Source organism: Phacochoerus africanus, chromosome 3 (assembly GCF_016906955.1).
Source record: "Phacochoerus africanus isolate WHEZ1 chromosome 3, ROS_Pafr_v1, whole genome shotgun sequence".
NCBI lineage: Eukaryota > Metazoa > Chordata > Mammalia > Artiodactyla > Suidae > Phacochoerus > Phacochoerus africanus.
In genome coordinates this window covers 160,107,170-160,129,385 of record NC_062546.1, presented here as the reverse complement: position 1 = coordinate 160,129,385, position 22,216 = coordinate 160,107,170, and the positions used below count along the sequence as shown (strand labels likewise).

General features: G+C 36.9%; 1 long non-coding RNA gene across 1 annotated transcript; it reads right to left on the bottom strand.

Moving 5' to 3' along the window:
• Positions 1–733: 733 nt before the first annotated feature.
• On the bottom strand, positions 734–20,943 carry LOC125122245 (uncharacterized). The gene is made up of 4 exons (XR_007133740.1): positions 20,800–20,943; positions 20,250–20,357; positions 20,054–20,161; positions 734–810 (listed from the first exon to the last, which is right to left on the bottom strand). It is a non-coding gene; the product is annotated as an uncharacterized LOC125122245 (long non-coding RNA).
• Positions 20,944–22,216: the final 1,273 nt, after the last annotated feature.

Genomic DNA, 22,216 nt, shown 5'->3' with positions numbered 1-22,216 from the left:
GTCTTCACAGGATGTGCTTGGCACAAAGGGCTAAGAAATCTGGAATGGGGCCTGATCTAAACAAGGTACTCAATAAGTGTTCCTTGAATTGAACTGACCTGTGTCCTCTGCCTGGAACACTTTTTCGACTGGAACTAGATGTTAACATTTATTGGGTCTTACCAACTACCTGGCCCTGTACTAGGCACTTTATATAGAGATCATCTCATTCATCTGGCAAACGCTTGCCCATCCTTCAAGATCTAGCTCAAATGTCACCTATTCTGTTAAACCTTCTTGACTCCCTGAGGCAGAGTCCCCTGTGCTTTTGCACTGACAGAGCTTTGCTCAATCTTCAGAGGAGCACTTACCACCTTCTACTTTAACATATCTGTTTACAAGTCTGTCTCCCCCACTGGAATGTGAGGTCATCAGGGGCATCACGTCTTTATTACTTTTTTTGTTACTAGTACCTAGCTTCTCATGAAATTAATTTTCTAAACTTGCTCGCAATTCTGCTAAATAATGTCACACTGAAAAGTGCATTTATTTTAAAAATGACATCCTTCTACACATAGAAGCAGCTGATATTTTTATGTAACTGAGGAAGAAGGACAACTTTGATAAAATTGAGGAAGAATGAATTCTGTACTATAGAATTTGAACTAGTGAAGAGTGGGATCTGAGGCCTTTCTGCACATACCAGCTGTGGGAATCAACACCTCACTAGAAGTGCCTGACATGCTTCCACTGACACCTACCTTGGGACCAAATTATTGCTCTCAGGATATCTATAGTACCTGGCAGCCGTCTTCTGGCAGGATCTATGCACTGCAACAAAGAAAGAGAAATGTGAGAAGATTACACATAGACACACATACACATACACATCCCTCATTTTCCACTAAAGCATTATCATCTGAAATCTTTTTTTTAAATAAATTTTGCCTGTTTCCTTTTACTTTATTTTTTATTTATTTATTTATTTTGTCTTTTTGCCTTTTCAGGGCCGCTCCCATGGCATATGGAGGTTCCCAGGCTAGGGGTCTAATCGGAGCTGTAGCCGCTGGCCTACACCAGAGCCACAGCAACGCAGGATCCAAGCCGCGTCTGCAACCTACACCACAGCTCACAGCAACGCTGGATCCTTGACCCACTGAGCAAGGGCAGGGATCGAACCCGCAACCTCATGGTTCCTACTCGGATTCGTTAACCACTGTGCCACAACAGGAACTCCTATCACCTGAAATCTTAAACACTAATAATAAAATGGAGAAATAACACTTGCCTTATTGATTTCATGAGGATTGAATGAAATAATATACATGAAGTGCATGATATAGTGGCTAATTTATTGCCAGCTAAAAAGAAAGTGGATGCTATTTTAATATCCCATAACCAGGAAATATCCTTGTAACCCTCCAGCTTTCTGACTCCTTTATTCCCACTGAACACTGTGGAGCTTATCAAGAAAAATTCCTCAGAATTCCCGCCATGGTTCAGTGGAAGCAAATCTGTCTAGCATCCATGAGGACACAGGTTTGATCCCTGGCCTTGCTCATGGATTAAGGATCCGGCCTTGCTGTGAGCTGTGGTGTAGGTTGCAGATGTGGCTTGGGTGTGGTATTGCTGTGGCTGTGGCCGGTGGCTACAGTTCTGATTGGACCCCTAGGCTGGGAACCTCCATATGCTGCAGGTAAGGCCCTAAAAAGACAAAAAAAAAAAAAAGACAAATTCCTCAACTCCCAAATGTTTGATATAAGCAAGTGGTTGAATGATGGTGCCATGTAATAAAATGGAGAAGACTGGGTAGGGAAGAGGATTGGTAAATTAAAGTTCTCTTATGGCCATGGTAAACTGGAAATTCTTATTAACTATCCAAAAGGGATATAACATAGACTGCTGAATATGAGCTGGAGTAAATATCAGCAAATACTTAATATTAAAGTCAGAAGGACTGAATGAAATATCTACAGAGAAAACATACATATAATAAATATAACGTTTCTTTTTTCACAGTTATAAAATCTGTTCTGATACTAATTTGCTTTTTCTACTTAGTATATTATATTCATCTAAGTCAGTATACACATATAGATTTGTCTGGAGATACTATAATTTATTTCTAATCAATGGACATGTAAGGTATTTTCAACTTTTCAGCATTATCAACTCTATAAATTTTTGAGAGTTTGTGCAAATTGATCTGAGGGGAAAATCCTAGGAAATAGAATTGCTGGGTCAAAGGGAATGGCATATTTAAAATTCTGAAGGAGAACGCCAAAATGCTCTACAACGTGGATAAAAATTTAAATTTACACTCTTACCAAGAAGGAAATAGGAAATTATTTTCCAATGCTTATTATAATGCTTGAATGAGAAATGGTATTTCAGTGATATTTTAATGTTAACCTTAGTGAGGTTGAACATCTTTTCATAGGTTTATTGGAAATTTGTGTCCTTTTTTGCTATTTTTCTACTGAGTTAACTTTTTTCTTATTCTTAGGGGTTCTGGATGAACATAAGATAAATTTAGCCTTTTTTCCTATCATAAGTATTACATTTTCCTCTCTTTTTCCCCCCCCCCTTTTTTTAGGGCCATACCCACGGCATATGGAAGTTCCCAGACTAGGGGTCTAATCAGAGCTACAGCTGCCAGCCTACACCACAGCCACAGCAATGCAGAATCTGAGCCATGTCTGTAACCTACACCACAGCTCACAGCAACACTGGATCCTTAACCCACTGAGTGAAGCCAGGGATTGAACCCACAACCTCATAGTTACTAGTCGGATTTGTTTCTGCTGCACCACAATATCACTTTCCTCCCTTTGTAATGTTTGCCTTCCAAAGAGAGTTCTACCTCAGACCACATTTGATTACCTGGTACCGTACCTGCCTTCCTGCTATAAACAATTAGAAAGCAGGATAAAATATACAAAACAACTCTTTCAGAAACTGGACACAGACAGCATAAGGCTGTGATCCCTAAGAGAAAGGAAACTAATGAATGATCCATAGAATTGCCCTGGATGAAGTTCTCATTGTAGCTCAGTGGGTTAAGAATCAGACGCAGTGTCTGTGAGGATGTGGGTTCAATCCCTGGCTTCACTCAGTGGGCTAAGGATCCAGCGTTGCTGCAAAGTGTGACATAGGTCACAGATGCAGCTTGGATCCAGAGTTGCTGTGGCTGTGGCATAAGCCTGCAGCTGCAACTTTGATTTGACCCCCAGCCTGGGAACTTCCAGGTGCTGCAGGTGCAGCATAAAAAAAAAGAAAAAAAGAAAAAAAGAATTGCCCTGGAGGCACAACTTGGATCACACTGCAGAGAAGGGAAAGACAAGCAGAGTACAATAATCTTGCTAAGTTGAGAGAACAGAGATCAGAAATTGGGGAGGTTAGGAACACTGGATACTGTGGGACAGGGTGCAAGAGAGGAGGAATCTATTCAAAGAAAGACTCCAAAAATCTGCACAGGGTTCCCTTGAATCTGAAATACGGCTGCAAATGGATAGAGTGAAACTTTATGGACCAGGCAAAGAACACTGAGGAATTGTAAGCTGAATACTTCGTCAAAGTCACCAAGGGCTTCAAGTTCTAACCAGCCAGAGTAAAAGATCTGTTGAGTATCCAGGGCCTTAAATGACCTCAGAAAGATCATATGTTCATATTTATCTTAAACTAGTCCTGAAGTAAAAGCCGCTGTAGATTCAACCTAGCAAATTTGAAAGTCAGCCTCAAAAACATCAAGCTGATCTACAAATAACTTATCTCCTTATCTAAACCAACTTCAACAAATGTTAAAGGAAGACAATGCAATTTAGACACTCTACAGCATAACATTTACAATTACAATTCCCTACACTCAATAAAAAATTAGCAGACAAACAAATGAGCAAGAAAATATGACTCATAATCAGGATAAAACAGTCAATATAGACATACAAAATAGAGATTGATGATGGAATCTGCAGACAAGGATTTTAAAAATCATTATAAATATGCAGAAAACTTTAAAAGAAAATATGAACATAATAAGGAAAGAAATGGAAGACATAAAAAAGAACCAAATGGATTTTCCAGGGATGAAATACAATATCTGAAATGAAATTTTCATTTGTGATTAATATCTGATTAGACACTGCAGAAAAAAAATCAATAAACCAGAAATAAAGAGCAAATAGCTGTCAAAACAGAAGCACACAGAGGGAAAAAAGAGTAAAAAATAATATTAATGGAGGCTCTGTGACCTGTGGGACAACATCAAATTGTCTTATTAATATATGCACAATTATAGTCCCAGAAAGGAATGAGGAAGAAAAAAATATTTGAATAAATAATGCTTACATTTTTTCCAAAATTGATGAAAACTATAAACCCCCCAAATTCAGAAAAGCCAAAAATAATGACAAGTTAAGGACAGGTAATATTACCAGAGATAAAGAGGGACATTGCATAACCACAGAAAAGTCAATTTAATTAATTACAAAAGCATAACAATTGTAGATATGTATGCATCCAATTTCAAAGCTTCAAAATACATGAAGCAAAAATTGACAGAACTAAAAATAGAGATAGTCAAACCCATCATTATAGCTGGAGGCTTCAACACTCCTCTCCTAGTAATTGACAGAAGAAGTAGACAGTAAGGAGATCTATAACTTAACCCTACTCCATTTAACTGACATCTTGAATCATACATTCAACAGCAGGATACATGTTATTTTCAAATGCTCCTGTAACATTCACCCAGATATATTATCTGCCAGGCCATAAAACCAGCTACAATGAATATAAAGGCATAGAAATCATACAGAATGTTTTCTGATTAGAACAATATTAAACTAGAAATCAGTATAAAAAAATCTAGAAAACCTCCGAATATTTGGAAACTAAGCAATGTACTAACTAATCAACAGGTCAAAGAAATAAGAAAAATTAGAAAATAGTTTATATTGTACTTGACTTTGATGTTTTCTTTGCCATGCTGAAATTTAAAATTTTTATCTGGCCGCATTTATCAAGCTGCAATAGAACTTATTGAAAAATGTGTCTCATTAACTTTAAATTTCAGCATGGCAAAGAAAACCTCAAATTTATGGACATACACATGTTAGGATGTATGATGCCCACTCCAAAGTTTACATCATGGTATTTGAAAACCACTCATATTTTCTCATCATACTTTTCAAGTTTCATTTCTGAGATTTAAATAGTTGATGAATATTAAATTGTCCTTGTCTTCACAGAGGTTACAGTCTAGTGGCCAGGGGTCTATGTGGCTGTATCTGTCCTAATACCAACATATAATCCATTTATTTAATGGCTTAACTTAAAAAGACACTTTAATCACTTATGTAGTTTTCTTACATGCTTGTGTCTACATTTCACTCTTTTCTGTTTCACTTTTTTTTTTAATTATTCTATCAATACCATGCTATTTTAAATTACTTGTCCTTAAAATGTTTTCATATCCACTAATGCTAGTCCCCTCTAATCTCTCTTCCTTATCAAAAGTTACCTAGCTATTCTGGAATTCCCGTCGTGGCGCAGTTGTTAAGGAATCCGACTAGGAACCCTGAGGTTGTGGGTTTGATCCCTGCCCTTGCTCAGTGGGTTAACGATCCGGCATTGCCTTGAGCTGTGGTGTAGGGCGCAGACGCGGCTCGGATCCTGCGTTGCTGTGGCTCTGGTGTAAGCTGGCGGCCGCAGCTCCGGTTGGACCCCTAGCCTGGGAACTTCCATATGCCGCGGGAGCGGCCCAAGAAATGGCAAAAAGACAAAAAAAAAAAAAAAAAGTTACCTAGCTATTCTGAATTATAGTTACATTTTAAAATTGATCAGTGTTTTAATTGGAAATTACGTTGTATTTGTAGACTAAAGAGAATGACATCTATACATTACTGAGTCTTCCTATACAAGAAAAGGGTATGTCTTTCCATTTATTGAGTTTTAATATTTTCTTTATATGGAACAGTAGTTTTTCACCCTGGTTGTACATTACAATCACTTAGAGGGTTAAGAAAAAAAAAATAACAGCTGTTTAGGCCCATCACCAAAAGCTTAATTGTTTTGGTGTAGAGCACAAGAGTTGTGTATTTATTAAGAGCTTAACCCCAGAGTTCCCACCGCGGCGCAGTGGCTAATGAATCCGACTAGGATCCATGAAGTTGCAGGTTCCATCCCTGGCTTTCCTCAGTGGGTTAACGATCCGGCGTTGCCGTGAGCTGTGGTGTAGGTTGCAGACGCGGCTCGGATCCCCCCGTTGCTGTGGCTCTGGCATAGGTCCGATTGGACCCCTAGCCTGGGAACCTCCATATGCTGCAGGAACAGCCCTAGAAAAGGCAAAAAAAAAAAAAAAAAAAAAAAAACCTAACCCCAGTCAGGACTAAGAACTACTGGTGTAGGGCCTGCATTCTTAGAGCTGAATTCTCCTCAGGTATTTTTCCTTGCCTTGGCTTAGTTTGGGTTATTATTTTAAATGGCATCTTTTTTTGTTCATTATATTTTCTAATTGATTACTTTTTGCCCAAAGAAAATCTATGATTTCAGAGTGTATTAATTTTGTAACATGATACCTTAATGAATTTATTTCATATACATATTTTCAGTCAACTCTTTTATATTTTTATAGGCATTAAGTTATATGCAAAAATAATGTCAACTTTGTTTTTTCTTGTCCTATATTTATACCATATTCCATATTGTCTATTGTGTTGGCTAATAGTTCCATAAAAATAACAAGTAATTATTGTTAAGGCTATTCTTAATTTATCCTCATTTTAATGAGAATATGTATAGTGTTTCATTATTAAGCATAATTTTGGTTTATCACTCAAGAAAATATCCATCTACTCAAATTTTGCTGAAGGTTTTTTTAGTAAGGACTCCTATTTATTTTTTTCATTTTATAAAGTTTTATTGAAGTATAGTTGATTTATAATGTTGTGATATTTTTCTGCTATACAACAAAGTGATTCAGTTATGCACACATCAAATCTTTTTCAGATTTTTTCCCCATATAGATTATCACTGAATACTGGGTAGAGGTTCCTGCGCTATATAGCAAGTCCGCACTGGCCAGTCAGTTCCAAATACTGCAGTGTGCATATGCCAGTCCCAAACCCCCAGGCCTTCCCTCTTCCCCCACCTATCCCCTTTGATAACCATAAGTTTGTTTTTAAAGCTGTGTGTGAGTCTGTTTCTGTTCTGCAGATAAGTTCATCTGTATATTTTATTTTATTTTATTTTAGTCTCTTTAGGGCCACACCCACAGCATATGGAAGTTCCCAGGCTAGGGGTTGAATTGGAACTGTAGCTGCCGGCCTACACCATGGCCACAGCAATGTGGGATCCGAGCTGTGTCTGTGATCCTCACCACAGCTCAAAGCAATGCCAGATCCTTAACCCACTGTGGGATGCCAGGGGTCAAACCTGTATCCTCATTGATACCAGTAAGATTTGTTTCCGCTGCACCACAACAGGAACTCCTGTATCCATTTTTTAGATTCCACATATAAGTAGTATCATATGATGTTTGTATTTCTCTGTCTAACTTCACTAGTATGATAATTTTGGTCCACCCATGTTGCTGCAAATGGCATTATTTCAATCTTTTTATGGCTGGGTAACATTTCATTGTATATATGTACCACATCTTCTTAATTCATTCCTTTGTTGATGGACATTTAGGTTGCTTTCATGTCTTGGCTGCTGTGAATAGTGCTGTAATGAACATAATGGTGTATGTATCTTTTTGAATTACAGTTTTGCCCTGATACATGCCCAGGAGTGGGATTGCTGGATTATATGGTAGTTCTATATTTAGATTTCTGAGGAACCTCCATATGGTTTTCCATAGTGGTTGTACCAATTTACATTCCTACCAACAGCGTAGAAGGGTTCCCTTTACTCCACACCCTCTCCAGCATTTATTGTTTGCAGATTTTTTGATGATGGCTGTTCTGGCTAGTGTAAGGTGGTACCTTATTGTAGTTTTGATTTGCGTTTCTCTAATAATTAGCAATGTTGAGCATCTTTTCATTTTTTGGGGGGCATCTGTATGATTTCTTTGGAGAAATGGTGTTCTACCAATTTGTTGATTGGGTTGGTTGTTTTTTTTGATATTGAGCCACATGAGTTTGTGTATTTTGGAGATTAATCCCTTGTCAGTCACTTCATTTGCAAATAACTTCTCTCTCCCATTCTGTGGGTTGTCTTTCCGTTTTTTTGGTGGTTTCCTCTGATGTGCAAAAACTTTTAAATTTAATTAGGTTCCATTTGTTTATTTCTTTTAATTTTCATTACTCTAGGAGGTGGATCTGAAAAGATATTGCTTCAGTTTATGTCAGATAGTGTTCTATCTATGTTTTCCTCTAAATATTTATAGGATCCAATCTTATATTTAGGCCTTTAATCCATTTCGAGTTTATTTTCATGTATGGTGTTACAGAGTGTTTTAATTTCATTCTTTTACATGTAGTCGTCCAGTTTTCCCAGCACCACTTATTGAAGAGACTATGTTTTCTCCATTGTATATTCTTGCTTCCTTTGTCATAGATAGTTGATTATAGGTGTGTGGGTTTATTTCTGGGCTTTCTAAAGGACTATTTAAATTCTGCCAAGCACTCTATAGGAATAAATTAAGATGATCATGTTTTCCCCTTCTTTTACATATTAATATATTAAAAGATATGAACAGATTTCAGATATTGAACCATGTTTGTGCTGCTGGAATAACTGGGCTCCATTACAGTATATTGTTCTTTTAATGTACTATAGAATTCTACTTGCTAATATTTAACTTAATTTTTTCTTTTTTGGCCACCCCGCAGCATATGGAGTTCCTGGGCCAGGGATCAGATCTGAGCCATAGCCACAGCCACACCAGCGCTAGATCCTTAACCCACTATGCTGGACCAGGGATTGAACCTGTGTCCCAGCTCTCCCAAGACACTGCTGATCTTGTGCCACAGCAGGAACTCCACTAATATTTAATTTCAAAATTTGAATCAATATTCTTGTTTTGCTCATTGCCATGTATTAGCATCAGTATTATGGAGCTTATATTTTTTGCTAAGCTTTCTGTATTAATTCATTTTTATTCTTTAATTTATTAAAATTTTAGAATGGTGGCTTTCAGAGTATTTTGATTGTGACCCAGAGTAAAAAATGCAGCTTTAAAAGGAGATCTGGCATAAAATAAGCACTGTAACCAAAGTTTCACATCATAATTCTTGCTCTATGATATGCACTCACTCTATACTATTTTATTTCAGTTTAAGAAAATGCTCATCTCAAAACCACTATCTTGAAAAACACTGTAGATTATTTGAGGATTTGAAAGAATCATCTATAAAAACTGGTATTTTTCAGAGAGTAGCTCTCTGGTAATTATTCCATTTTTTTTCCTTGCTTGTGTTTTTTTTAGACAACCCATATCATCTTGGGAGGTCCCCTTGTGGCTCAACTGGTTAAGAATTCTACTAGTTAGGTGTTCTGGCTGTGGTTTAGCAGTAAAGAATCCAACTAGTATCCATGAGGATGTGGTTCCATCCCTGGCCTCATTCAGTGTGTTAAGGATCCCATGTTTCTGTGAGCTGTGGTGTAGGTCACAGACACAGCTTGGACCCTGCATTGCTGTGGCTGTGGCCTAGGCCAGCAGCTGCAGCTCCAATTAGACTCCTAGCCCAGGAACTTCCATATGCCACAGATGCAGCCCTAAAAAGCCAAAAGCCAAAAGCCAAAAAAAAAAAAAAAAAATTCCCTGGCTTCATTCAGTGGGTTAAGTTTCTGGCATTGCCCTCAAGCTGCATCATAGTTTGCAGATGTGGCTGGTTCTGGTATTGTTGTGGCTTTGGTGTAGGCTGGCAGCTGCAGTTCCAATTTGACCCATAGCCTGAGAACTTGATGTGCCACAGGTGGGGCCCTAAAAAGAAAAAAAGGAAGAAGAAGAAGAAAAAAGAAAAGACAAGACCTATATCATCTTAATTCCATGTAGGCCTTCAATTTTTGTGTGTGAGTGTGTCTTTTTAGGGCTGCAGCCATGGCATATGGAGGTTCCCAGGCTAGGGGTCAAAAAAGGAGCTGTAGCTGCTGGCCCACACCACAGCTACAGGAATACCAATCCAAGCCACATCTGCAACCTACATCACAGCTCATGGCAATGCCGGATCCTTAATCCAGGGATTGAGCAAAGCCAGGGATTGAAACTGTGTCCTCATGGATAGTAGTCAGATTCATTTCTGCTGAGCCACTTCAGGAATTCCAGGTCTTCAAATTTATTTGCATAATATAATAAAATATATAAACTATCTATGCTTTCTTTATATTGATTAGATTAGCTAGTGTATTGGATTTTTTTTTCTCCTTAAGGAAATAAGTCATAGATTTATATTGTAATTTATATTATCAGTTCTATTGCTTTTCTGTTTTTTAAATCAATACGTACTTTATTTTAAAAATTTTATTGAATTATAGTTAATTTGCTGCTTTGCTGTTTTTGCTTTTACCTTTCTCTTCTGCTTTTTAAGGTTTAATTTTAGTCTGTTTGGTAGTTCATTTTCTACTTTTTTTTTTTTTTTGGCTGCACCCACAGCACGAGAAGTTCCTGGGCCAGGGATTGAATCCACACAGCAGTTGAGATCTGCACCACAGCTATGGCAACACTAGATCCTTAACCTGCTGTGCCATAGGAGAACTTCTCACTTTCTAATTTTTTTAGTTAAACAGTATGTTGTTTTCCTTCTTTCTTGTATTCCTGTTTGAAACCATGATTATCTGCTGAACATAGTGGTAGTTGTATTCTATAGGTTTTGGTGTGTAATGTTTTAATTATTATTTTGTACACATTCTGCAAAAACAGTTTTATTTCCTTTTTGCACCAAAGTTGTTTTAAGTAGTGTTTATATTTAAAATATAATCTTCATTTTTATTTTGTTCACTCATTTTTGTTGAATTGCCTAGTTATCAGAGAATGTAGTCTGGATTAGTTCTACTTTTGGGAATTAATTAAGAGATTTCAGTGTGTGTATGTGGGCCAATGGATAGTTAGTTTGGTAAATGTTTCATGAACTTTTAAAAATAAGATTGGTTTTCAGATAACGGGATACCTATTTCATCTATTTCATCAACCAAATCTATTTCATCAACCTCATTGACTTCATCATCCAAATATATCCGTACCAATTTTGACAGCTTAATCCATAAAGTGAATTAAAGTAGACTAGTACTACTTTCTGACTATCTTTCCTTGTAGTTCTGCAGTTTTCTTTATGTACTTTTATTATTATATTATTCAATGCTTTAAGGTTTATGAAATGTATATCCTCTCTGTAGAGCTTCTGCCATCATAAGATTTCCTCCTTCACCTTGTATTATACTTTCTGCCTTAAATTTTATCCTACTATCATGACTGCAGCTTTCTTTTTGTTAGCATTTGCCTGAAAGATCTTTTCCCACTGTTTTCTTTCTAGTTTTCTAGTCATTTTGCTTTAGATCTTCCTCTGAGTATATCATATATACTCATCCCTCTCTTTACAAAAATTAAATTTATATATTTTCAATTAAGATTTCTAACAAATTAATATCAGTGATATAAAAATTGTTAGGTTTCTACTGGTATTACTGTTGTTAGATGTTGACAATGATTTCAATATTTAGTATTTTTTAAGCATTTACTTAGCCCCAGACTCTGTTCTTGGTACTTTACATCATTATTTCATTTAGTCCTCACAACTTGACTAATATTTCCACTTTGCAGATGAGGAAATGAAAGTTTCTAAGTTGTCCAAAGCCAGAGAGCTCATAGATACTAGCTGGCAAAAGTGTTTATTATTCATAGGTTTTGGAGAGGGAAGGTTTTATCATCTTATTTCTAGTCTCGCATTTGTTCTCCACTCCACACTGATAAATATCCTATGTACACACCGTTCCAGCTACACCCAAGAAATTGCTGGTTTGTCCCATAGTCCATACTCTAGTCCATAACTTTGCACTTGCTCAAGTGATTACCCACTCCTTTCTAGGGGTAGGGCAATGTTGTATATAAATATACTTGATGTCTACCTACAACCAAACAGTGAATATTAAAAAAAAATCAAGTATTTTAATCAAGTATTTAAATTTCACCTGCTCTCTCATCAGATTTCTCCTCTAAGTTTGAGCGAAGATGAAAAATATTTATTCATATTTAAAATGAAGGTGAAGATTTGATTTTATTACAGTGTATTTAGATTCATTATATCATGCAAAAATGTGCAATATTTAACAGATATTGAACCTTATTAAAAGTAATGCCTTACAGATTTTATTTAAAAATTTTCTGTGTATTACCAAAACAAAGGAAAGAACATAGAAAACTGAATTCACGGTTTAACCTAAAGTCCCTATGACCATAGAAAAATTGGTGGTACAGGTGATGTAGTTCTTAGAGTTCCCAGCAGGGGACAGAATGTTCATGTTAAATCTAATTAAATGAAAATGTTTTTACTCTAATTCAAGACTGTTTCTATTTTTAAACCAATACAAAAGTCAGAACTTTTTATAGTTAAAATTACTAGAAGCTTCTGATTTGTTAATTTAAATTTTCAAGAATTTAAATATATAATTCAAAATATTGAAAAATGAGCTTAACAGAAATAGTGATGTTCTGTAACAAAAGGCTGATCCCCAATATCTGAGCAAATGGGTATCCCAAGTACACTTAGTCAGTAGACACTAAAACCCCTATACTAATGGCCAAACCCAGGTCATTGGGTCTTTCAGTTGCCAAGCCAGACCATGGACTGGTTCCAAGGACAAAGGGCACCATGTGGCACTGACCCAGCAAATTGAGCACTGACCTTATTTGTTAATTTTAGAACATTAAAAAAAATTCTTAACTCAATATAAAAGAAGTATTGGTGTTTCAAAAGTGTTTCAATTCAAATTGCCTTTGTAAATCAAATAAACTTTTTAATTTAATTCTATTTTAGGTCATATAAACTCTCTGGGCCTCAGTTTCTCCATCTGTTCATGAGTATATTAGATATGATCATCTTAAAATTCTAATGCTCCTAAAATTCAATTTTTTCCACTAGACAAAAAGTATCATTTTTTTTTCCTTTCCTTTAGTTCTTGGCATAGTCTCTCTCACAAACCAGGTGCTCAGTAAGTGTAATGAATAAACAAATAAATGAATACATTTTTAGAGAATTCTTTCTAGGAATTTACAAAAGAATTTGGAAACAGAATGGCTCTGAAAGCCAAACTTCTGTGAATTATGAAAAACAATGCTTTAGGCAATTCCAAGGAAATAAGAAAACATTTCCTGAATACTTTTGGCAAGCACTGAATTCTATTCTGGATATTACTATTTCCAAGTCACTAGCTGAGTAAAGAGGAAGCCAATTTTTTAAGGGTTTTAAGTCTTTAAATTTAAAATCTAAATTGCTCAACATTGCTAATTACCAGAGAAAGGCAAATCCAAACTCCAGTGAGGTATCACCTTGCACCAATCAGAATAACTGTCATTTAAAAGTCCACAAACAATAAATGCTAGAAAGGGTGTGGAGAAAAGAGAATGCTACTACATATGTTTGAAGGTAAACTGATGCAGCCACTATGGAAAACAGTATGGAGGTTCCTCAAAAAACTAAAAATAGAGTCACCATATGATCTAGCAATCTGGCTCTTGGGCATATATCCAGTCAAAACTCTAATTCAAAAACATATACACACCCCTATATTCATAGCAGCACTATTTACAATAGCCAAGACATGGAACCTAAATGTTCAGTGACATAAGAATGGGTAAAGAAGATGTGGTACATATATACACTGGAATATTACTTAATCATAAAAAAGAATGAAATCATGCCATTTGCACCAACATAGATGGAACTAGAGATTATCAAACTGAATGAAGTAAATCAGAAAAATAAAAATACTATATGATATCACTTTTATTTGGAGTCTAAAACATGAGACAAATGAACTTATCTACCAAACAGAAAGATCCATAGACATAGAGAACAGACTTGTGGTTGCCAAGGGTGAGGGATTGTGGGGGAGGGGTAGATTGGGAATTTGGAGTTAGCAGATGCAAACTATTATATATAGAATGGATAAATAACAAGGTTCTATTGCATAGCACAGGCAACTATATTGACTATCCTGTGATTAAACCATAATAGAAAATAATATGAAAATATATATATATGTATGTATAACTGAATCATTTTTCTGTACAGCAGAAATTAACACAATATTGTAAATCAACTATACTTCAATAATCTCCAGTGTCGATCTATACTGTCATCTGCTCTGGAAAGCATGTGCTTGTTCTGAAGTGAAGAAAACCATCATGAAGGAAATCAGTCATCAAAAATAATGAAAACGAACTTCTTATACTCGGCTTCCCATTTGTAAAATTTTTTAATTTTACTTCATTAAAATTTGAGGAAGAAATGCATAACTGCAGGCAGAAGTTTTGTGCCTTCTTAATCCAGGGAGGTGGGCGATGGTGTGGAAGTTTAGATCAAAAGTGAGGATGTGACTGTAGCAAATTTGAGGGTCCAACTAGAGACTGCTATAACATATCAGGGAAACATCCTTACCTGCTATGTCACTGAATGTACATTCAACAAAAACAAAAAGAAAATTCAAGACCTGTAAAAAGGGTTAAATTAGTAAATTACAGACTTTTTTCAACCAGCAACTGCCATTCAGCAAAAAACTTCAGTAGCTATGCTTATTTACTATTAAAAGAAATTATCTGAGCCAGGTTCTCAAAGCTTTAATAATGTAAAGATTCCTTTCCAAGGAAAAACAAATTTTTAGAGAACTCTCACAGATAAAAGTCAACCCCTATCAGTTTAGATGGCATTTGAAGTCAACTTTATTACAGTAAAAAACTCAACTATAAACACCTTTAAAAAATAACACTGTAGGAGTTCCTGCTGTGTGACAATGGGTTAAAAATCCAACTGCAGTGGCTCATGTTGCTGCAGAGGTGTGGGTTTGATCCCTGGCCTGGGAACTTCCATATGCTGCAGGAGTGTCAATAAAATGAATACATACATACATACATATATATATATATATATACACACACATATATAATATACATATATATACATATACATACACATACATACATATATACATATACATACATATATATACATATATACATACATATATATACACACACATACACGTATATAAGAAGTATATATACATATATATATATATATGCACACATACACTGTAGACTACAGACATACACTGTAGATCTAGAATGTTCATCAAGTACTAAGTTTTATGAAATTACTTATGGAACTCACAGATGCCTCTGGAGAGCTAAGAACTTAGGTGGAGAGCATATTCTGGGAAATAGGTTGATTTTTGGCCCACCTGGGATGGCTATTCAAAGAGCTATGCCTTGGGGTAAACTGAGGTGATAAACTCTATTTGAGTTTTGGGGAAAAATACCTTCCTACTGATATGAGGAGAAAGGGAGAGAAGTAATTTTTTTTTTTGTCTTTTGTTGTTGTTATTGTTGTTGTTGCTATTTCTTGGGCCGCTCCAGCGGCATATGGAGGTTCCCAGGCTAGGGGTCGAATCGGAGCTGTAGCCACCGGCCTACGCCAGAGCCACAGCAATGCGGGATCCGAGCCGCGTCTGCAACCTACACCACAGCTCACGGCAACGCCGGATCGTTAACCCACTGAGCAAGGGCAGGGACCGAACCCGCAACCTCAACCTCATGGTTCCTAGTCGGATTCGTTAACCACTGCGCCACGACGGGAACTCCCGAGAGAAGTAATTTATAAAAAGGAACATGGAGAAGGAGAAGACCGTAGCATATATAATCAGTTCACATTTCTCCCCACTGGGTCAAAGCAAAGAAGACTGTTGTGCCTACACACACACACACACACACACACACACACACACACACACACACACACACACACACACACACACACACTGCCCTTTTGAGATTTCTTTTCTCCTTTCTGGCTACCTCTGTTGCTCCTTAAACTCAGTTTGACCTAAATAGGACCTATGTTGGGTAAGGGCTCTGGTAGTCTAGCTATATCACAGCAAGTGTGGTCACTCCCTAACAAGGTCCTGTTAAATGCCACAAAGATCATTAAGTGCAAAAGTTCAAGTGTTTGGTCTACCACAGAACTGCAAGAGGAGGCAAGGACAAAAGGATCCACCAGTACTGGTACTCCCTACCACCTCAGGTAAGAGAGAACCCTGTAGAAGTGCTGTAAACATAGTGCAAACTAAAAGCACAACAGAGTCCTTCAAAAGTCTATAAATATAAAAATATAAGTATACCTATTGAAAAATTAGAAAGTTGAACTTTCTTTTACTTAAGGAGACATTATTTATTTGTTGATTCAATGATCAATAAACACCCTTTTGTCAAGCTAATTATGTACCAGGTATTAGACCAAAACCTAAGGGGACAAAAATGAACAAGATAATTCTGTCTTTCAGGAGCTCATAGCCTTTTGGGGGAGGGAGGGGTAGAGATGGGAGGACAAGTAAGGAAACAAAAGCAAATACTTGAGAATTGTAATAGTCTAATTTTAACACTAAGTCTTTGAGTCTAGTATCTTTTTTCAATGGAAAAATGAGAAAGCTAAATTATAACTTAATTTTTGTTCTTTGTATTTCAAATGTGTGAATGAATAGTGTTTCCAATTTGGAAAGGAAGGAAGGCAGAAATCACACTTAAAGTTGTTCTGAATTAATAGTACCTCTACAGGACAGTGGAATGCAAAAACTTTGTTAACTGGACATTATTATGATGCATTGCCATAATATGAATATTATCAAGACTGACCTGAAAACCATAAAAGAAATCCCTCAAGACCAGATTTCAGTCTATGCTCCAGAACTTACAAATGTGCAAATGTCCTCTAAACAACCTCAAGTTAGTAGTTGTTAATTATAAAAAAATAATATTTATATTTATGCTCTTGGCAATAATTATGTATCATACGTTTTAAAATGACCATATTTGATGTCTCATTAAAAGCAAAGCTACAGGTGTTAGGAAGAGGGGACTTCAAGTTAGAGGGAAAAAAATTAAACTAAAGTAGTATAAAAATTATTACTTTGGGGAGTTCCCATCGTGGCGCAGCAGAAATGAATCCGACTAGGAACCATGAGATTGTGGGTTCAATCCCTGGCCTCGCTCAGCAGGTTAAGGATCCAGCATTTCCTTGAGCTGCAGTGTAGTTCGTAGTCACGGCTCAGATCTGGCGTTGCTGTGGCCAAGGTGTAGGCTGGCAGCTACAGCTTTGATTAGACCCCCTAGCCTGGGAACCTCCATATGCTGCGAGTGTGGCCCTAAAAAGATGAAAGACAACAACAACAACAAATTATTACTTTGGGGCATGATTCTCAAAGCGTGGTCTGGGGATCCCTGGTGTGAAGACCCTTTCAGAAAGACTGTGGAAAAAAAACTATTTTCACAACAATGTTGAGGGTTTTTTTGCTACTCTCATTCTTTCTTCCAGATGCTCTGCGATAAGTGATGACACATATGCTGTCAGCAAATAGAATATATGCTTGCATATGTCTGTATTCTAAAATATCTTGTTTTGGGAATTCCTGTTTTGTCTCAGTGGTAACAAACCCAAAACCCAACTGGTATGCATGAGGATGTGGGTTTGACCTCTGGCCCCACTCAGTGGGTTAAGGATTCAGCATTGCCGTGAGCTGTGGTGTAGGTTGCAGATGTGACTCAGATCCCGCATTGTTGTGGCTGTGGTGTAGGCCGGCATCTGCAGCTCCAATTTGACCTCTAGCCTAGGAACTTCCACATGCTGCATGAGCAGCCCTAAAAAAAAAAAAAAAAAAAAAAAAAAAAAGGCAAAAAAACCCCTTGTTTTAATTTATACAAAATTAAATTTTGATAGATGTGACCCACACAAACAAAATCTTTTGAGGATCCTAAATAACTTCTTTTCTTTGTCTTTTTTGTCTCTTTTCTAGGGTCGCTCCCGCGGCACATGGAGGTTCCCAGGCTAGGGGTCGAATCAGAGCTATAGCCACCAGCCTACGCCAGAGCCACAGCAACGCGGGATCTGAGCTGCGTCTGCAACCTACACTACAGCTCACGGCAACGCCGGATCCTTAACCCACTGAGCAAGGCCAGGGATCAAACCCGCAACCTCATGGTTCCTAGTCGGATTCATTAACCACTGAACCATGATGGGAACTCCCTAAATAACTTTTCACAGCAAAAGAATCCTGAGGCCAAAAAATTTGAGAACTGCTGCTTTAGGAGTATGTCTCAAGCAAAACAGCACATATCAAATTTCCTATTTCACATGAAAAAACTAGACTATAGGTTTCATGAAGATAGTCACTGTTTCTGTTTGGCTCACTGTTTTCTCCTCAGAATCTAGCACAGTGCCAGGGACATAGTAGGCATTAGAATACTTCATAAAATAATATATGAATTAATACAGTTGACACTCAAACAGGACAGGGGTTAGGAGTACCAACTGTCCTCCAAGTTGAGAATCCGCATATAATTTTACAGTCATCCCTCTGTATCCAAGGTTCTGCATTGGAGGAGTCAAGTGACTGCAGATGGTATAGTACTGTAGTATATGCTTAGCAAAAAATGTGCAAATAAGAGGACCCATGCAGGTTAAACGTGCTGTTCAAAGGTCCATTATACATACATACATACCTGCATTCCAAAACAAAGACTTTGTCAACTGACTCATTCAAGGTTACATAAAATGTCAGCAACAAACCCAGAACTAAATTTCAGAACTCCTGTCTTCTATTCCTACACTGTTTTTCCCTGGCTTAAGGATCTTTTTGGTTTTGTTAATTTTTATTCTGTAATCTATTGAAAGTATGGATAATGAGATATTGCCAATGTGGGATGACTACCTTCTCAAACTGTTACGTGAGTTGAACACTATTTAGTTTTGGTTTTTTTTTTCTGGCCTTAAGCATAATCAGAACAGTGTAACACCAAAGAGGTGTCATTAGAAGAAATGGGCTCCCAGTAACATGGATGCATCTAGAGATTCTCATACTAAGTGAGGTAAGTCAGAAAAAGAAAGACAAATACCATATCGTATCATTTATATATGGAAACTAAAATATGACACAAATGAACCCATCCACAAAACAGGAAAAGACTCACGGGCAAGGAGAATAGACTTGTGGTTGCCGCTGGGGAGGGGATTTGGGGAAGCATGGAGTGGGAGGCTGGGGTTAGCAGAGGCTATTACCCATGGAGGGGATAAACAGCAAGGTATAGCACAGAGAACTATACTCAATATCCTATGCTAAACCAAAATGGAAAAGAATATTAAAAAACAATATATACGTAGAACTGAATCACCTTGCTGTACAGCAGAAATTAACAAACATTGTAAATCAAATATACTTCAATTTAAAAAGAGTGGAGTTTGAAAAGACAAAAAAACAAGAAAATGGCAAAAATGATTGGATAAAATATAATTTTCTGGGTTTTTCTCACAAGTTGAATTTTTCATGATTTATCCTTATTCTAATAGTCTAATCCTCCTTTCTTTGGCCACATCATTAAACTTCTGACAAGCCTTTATGTTAATGCACTTAGTAATTCCCAGACTGTAGAGTAAAACCATAAATGTTTTTCTGGGAAATACACTTTTTTTTTGGCCACACCCATGGCATTTGGGAGTTCCTGGGCCAGGGATTGAATCCGCACTATAGCAGTGACCAGAGCCACTGCAGTTGTCAACACTGGCTATGCCACAAGAGAACTCCCTGGGAAATATGCTTTATATTTTCAAAGTTGTTTTGAAACACCCCCCTGGCATTTGTAAGAGAAGTGAGAGAAGTTCCTTGCTCCCTTCAGTTATAGAAATGTAAGGCCCTCATCCACTATAAAGAAGAACAGGGGGAAGGAAAAAGATAAGTCTTGTGAAAGAGCTGCACTGGCCACCTAAATTGACTCATGTGAGAAACTGCTTTCAAATACAGAACAACCTAAGACAAAGCCAACAAGCTGGTGGACCACACCCTCCCAATTAACTAGAAGGGATTCTCTACTCACTCATTCTGATGACACAGTCCATTCTTCATGAATGCAGCCAAGGCTAGGCCCCCATCAGTCACACCACAGTGATGGTTCCTATGGCTGGTGAAACTTCCTTCTCTGGGGCTTTGGAAAGATTGCAGTCACTGACACTGGAGAAGGAACATAGGTTCTCAAAACTTCTTGAGTACCTATTAACTCATTCAATACTGACCTTGAGCACAGTTGATTAGATTCAGTTGATTCTCATTATTCATAGCAGTTGTGTTCTATCAAATCACTGCCAACACTGAATGAATGATGGATCACTGAGCCATTGCTCCTAGGGGAAGTACAAAGTTAGGTTCCTATCAGCCTCTGGTCACATTTTCACCAACCAATCAATATATAACTTTGTTTTATGTTCATTTCTGTTTTAAAATATTTATTTAATATATATTATTGATTTATTAACATTGTATTCATAGGCAAATACACTATAACTCAAGCCTGAATTATGCTTACATAATACACATATTTTTCCATAAGGAAATTATTTTCCCTAAGTCATAGCACAACCTTCTTTTTTTAAAATTGTGGTAAAATATACATAAGACTGAGTATTTATTTTCAACTGTACAGTTCAGTGGCATTAAATACATTTATATTGTTGTGCAATCATGATCAATATCCATCTCCAGAACTTTTTGACCTTCCCAAATTGAAAATTTTGTATCTATTGAACAGTAGGTTTCCCCCATCCCACCCCACCTCTCCTCCAGCACCTGGTAACCACCATTCTCCTTTCCATCACAGCCTTCCTGTATGTAGGAGCACAGCACTTAAGCACTATGCTTTGGGACCATTTTAAACAGCAGAATCATCCCCTAAAAAAACAAGTAAAAATGTGAAAAATATGGTACTATACAGATTGCAAAGAGGGCACTTGCTTAAATCTGAGAGCTGAAACAAGGCAGAGAATTGCCTTGTTTGACCTCAACTGGGACCCTGTGTCCTCAAAATTTTTGCTGTTTTGTACAGGCGTCTGAATGACTATCAAAGTGCCATGAGTATTGATTCTGGAGTTAAAAATAAATTTCAGCAAGTAGACAAATTTGCATACAGGGAATCCATGAATAACGAGCATTAGCTGTATGGAAATGACAGCTTTGTTTCCTTTACTCCAGGTACTAAGAATAAAGAGCTGAAATGTGGCTTGTGATAGGGTTGCCTTGGAATATTTTACTTGCCTCAGAGGCCTAGAGAGCTAGCCTATGTGAACTGATAATTGGCAGCTACAACCTGAAGCAGTTCTAGTTCATGTGGAGGATAAACTTAAGCATAATCTCAAACCCCTCTGCATGAAACAAAGACCAAACATTCAAGTACCAGTTATCAATCACTTACTATGTGACAGGCACTATACTCGGCAATTTACATGCATTATTGAATTACATCCCCCAAAACTGAAGGTTAGAGAAGCTAAGTATCTCATCCATTATTACACTGTTAGAAGTGGCAAAGTTGAGATTTGAACTCAGGTCTATCTGACTCCAAAGCCTTATTTCCCAACAGCTTTGCAATTCTATTCAAGTTAAAAAAAAAATCTGATTTACTCAGAAGTGTATAGGAGCATATGTTATGATTATTATAATATTACAAAGATTTATATGTTGAAAAATAAATTTACCAAAAAAATCCTTTATAAGCCTGATCTAATATTGCTCCACATTAAAGAATTTCTGAAATCCTTCAGGGCATCTGGTTTGTGTCTGTTTTTCCTTAATCTTTAATGATGAGCAAGTCTAATGCATTATGTAAGGCCATTTTTCTCAAGAGATGTAGATACCTCCTAAGAATTTGATGAAAATGCATTAACTTTTCAGGCTACTGAGTTGCATTTTAGTGCACTGAGGCAGTAAATGAGTGTACAATGTGCAAAAGTAGTGACCTAAAAAATAAATATTTGATATGAACCACTGCATTCTCTTGGAAAAAAAAAAAAGTAATGGATTAACTCTCTTAGGAGTCCTTAGCTTCCCCAAAAGGAGTAGGAAGAATAAATCTCCTGTGGCCTGGAAACAGCTTCTGTTTCTCACTGGCTATGTTTGTTTAGCTCTTTAATAGTTCATTTGATTAGATCTTGTGGCTTCTAAAGCTAAGGTTGAGAGTTTGAGCTCTACAGAGGCCACTTAAATTTAG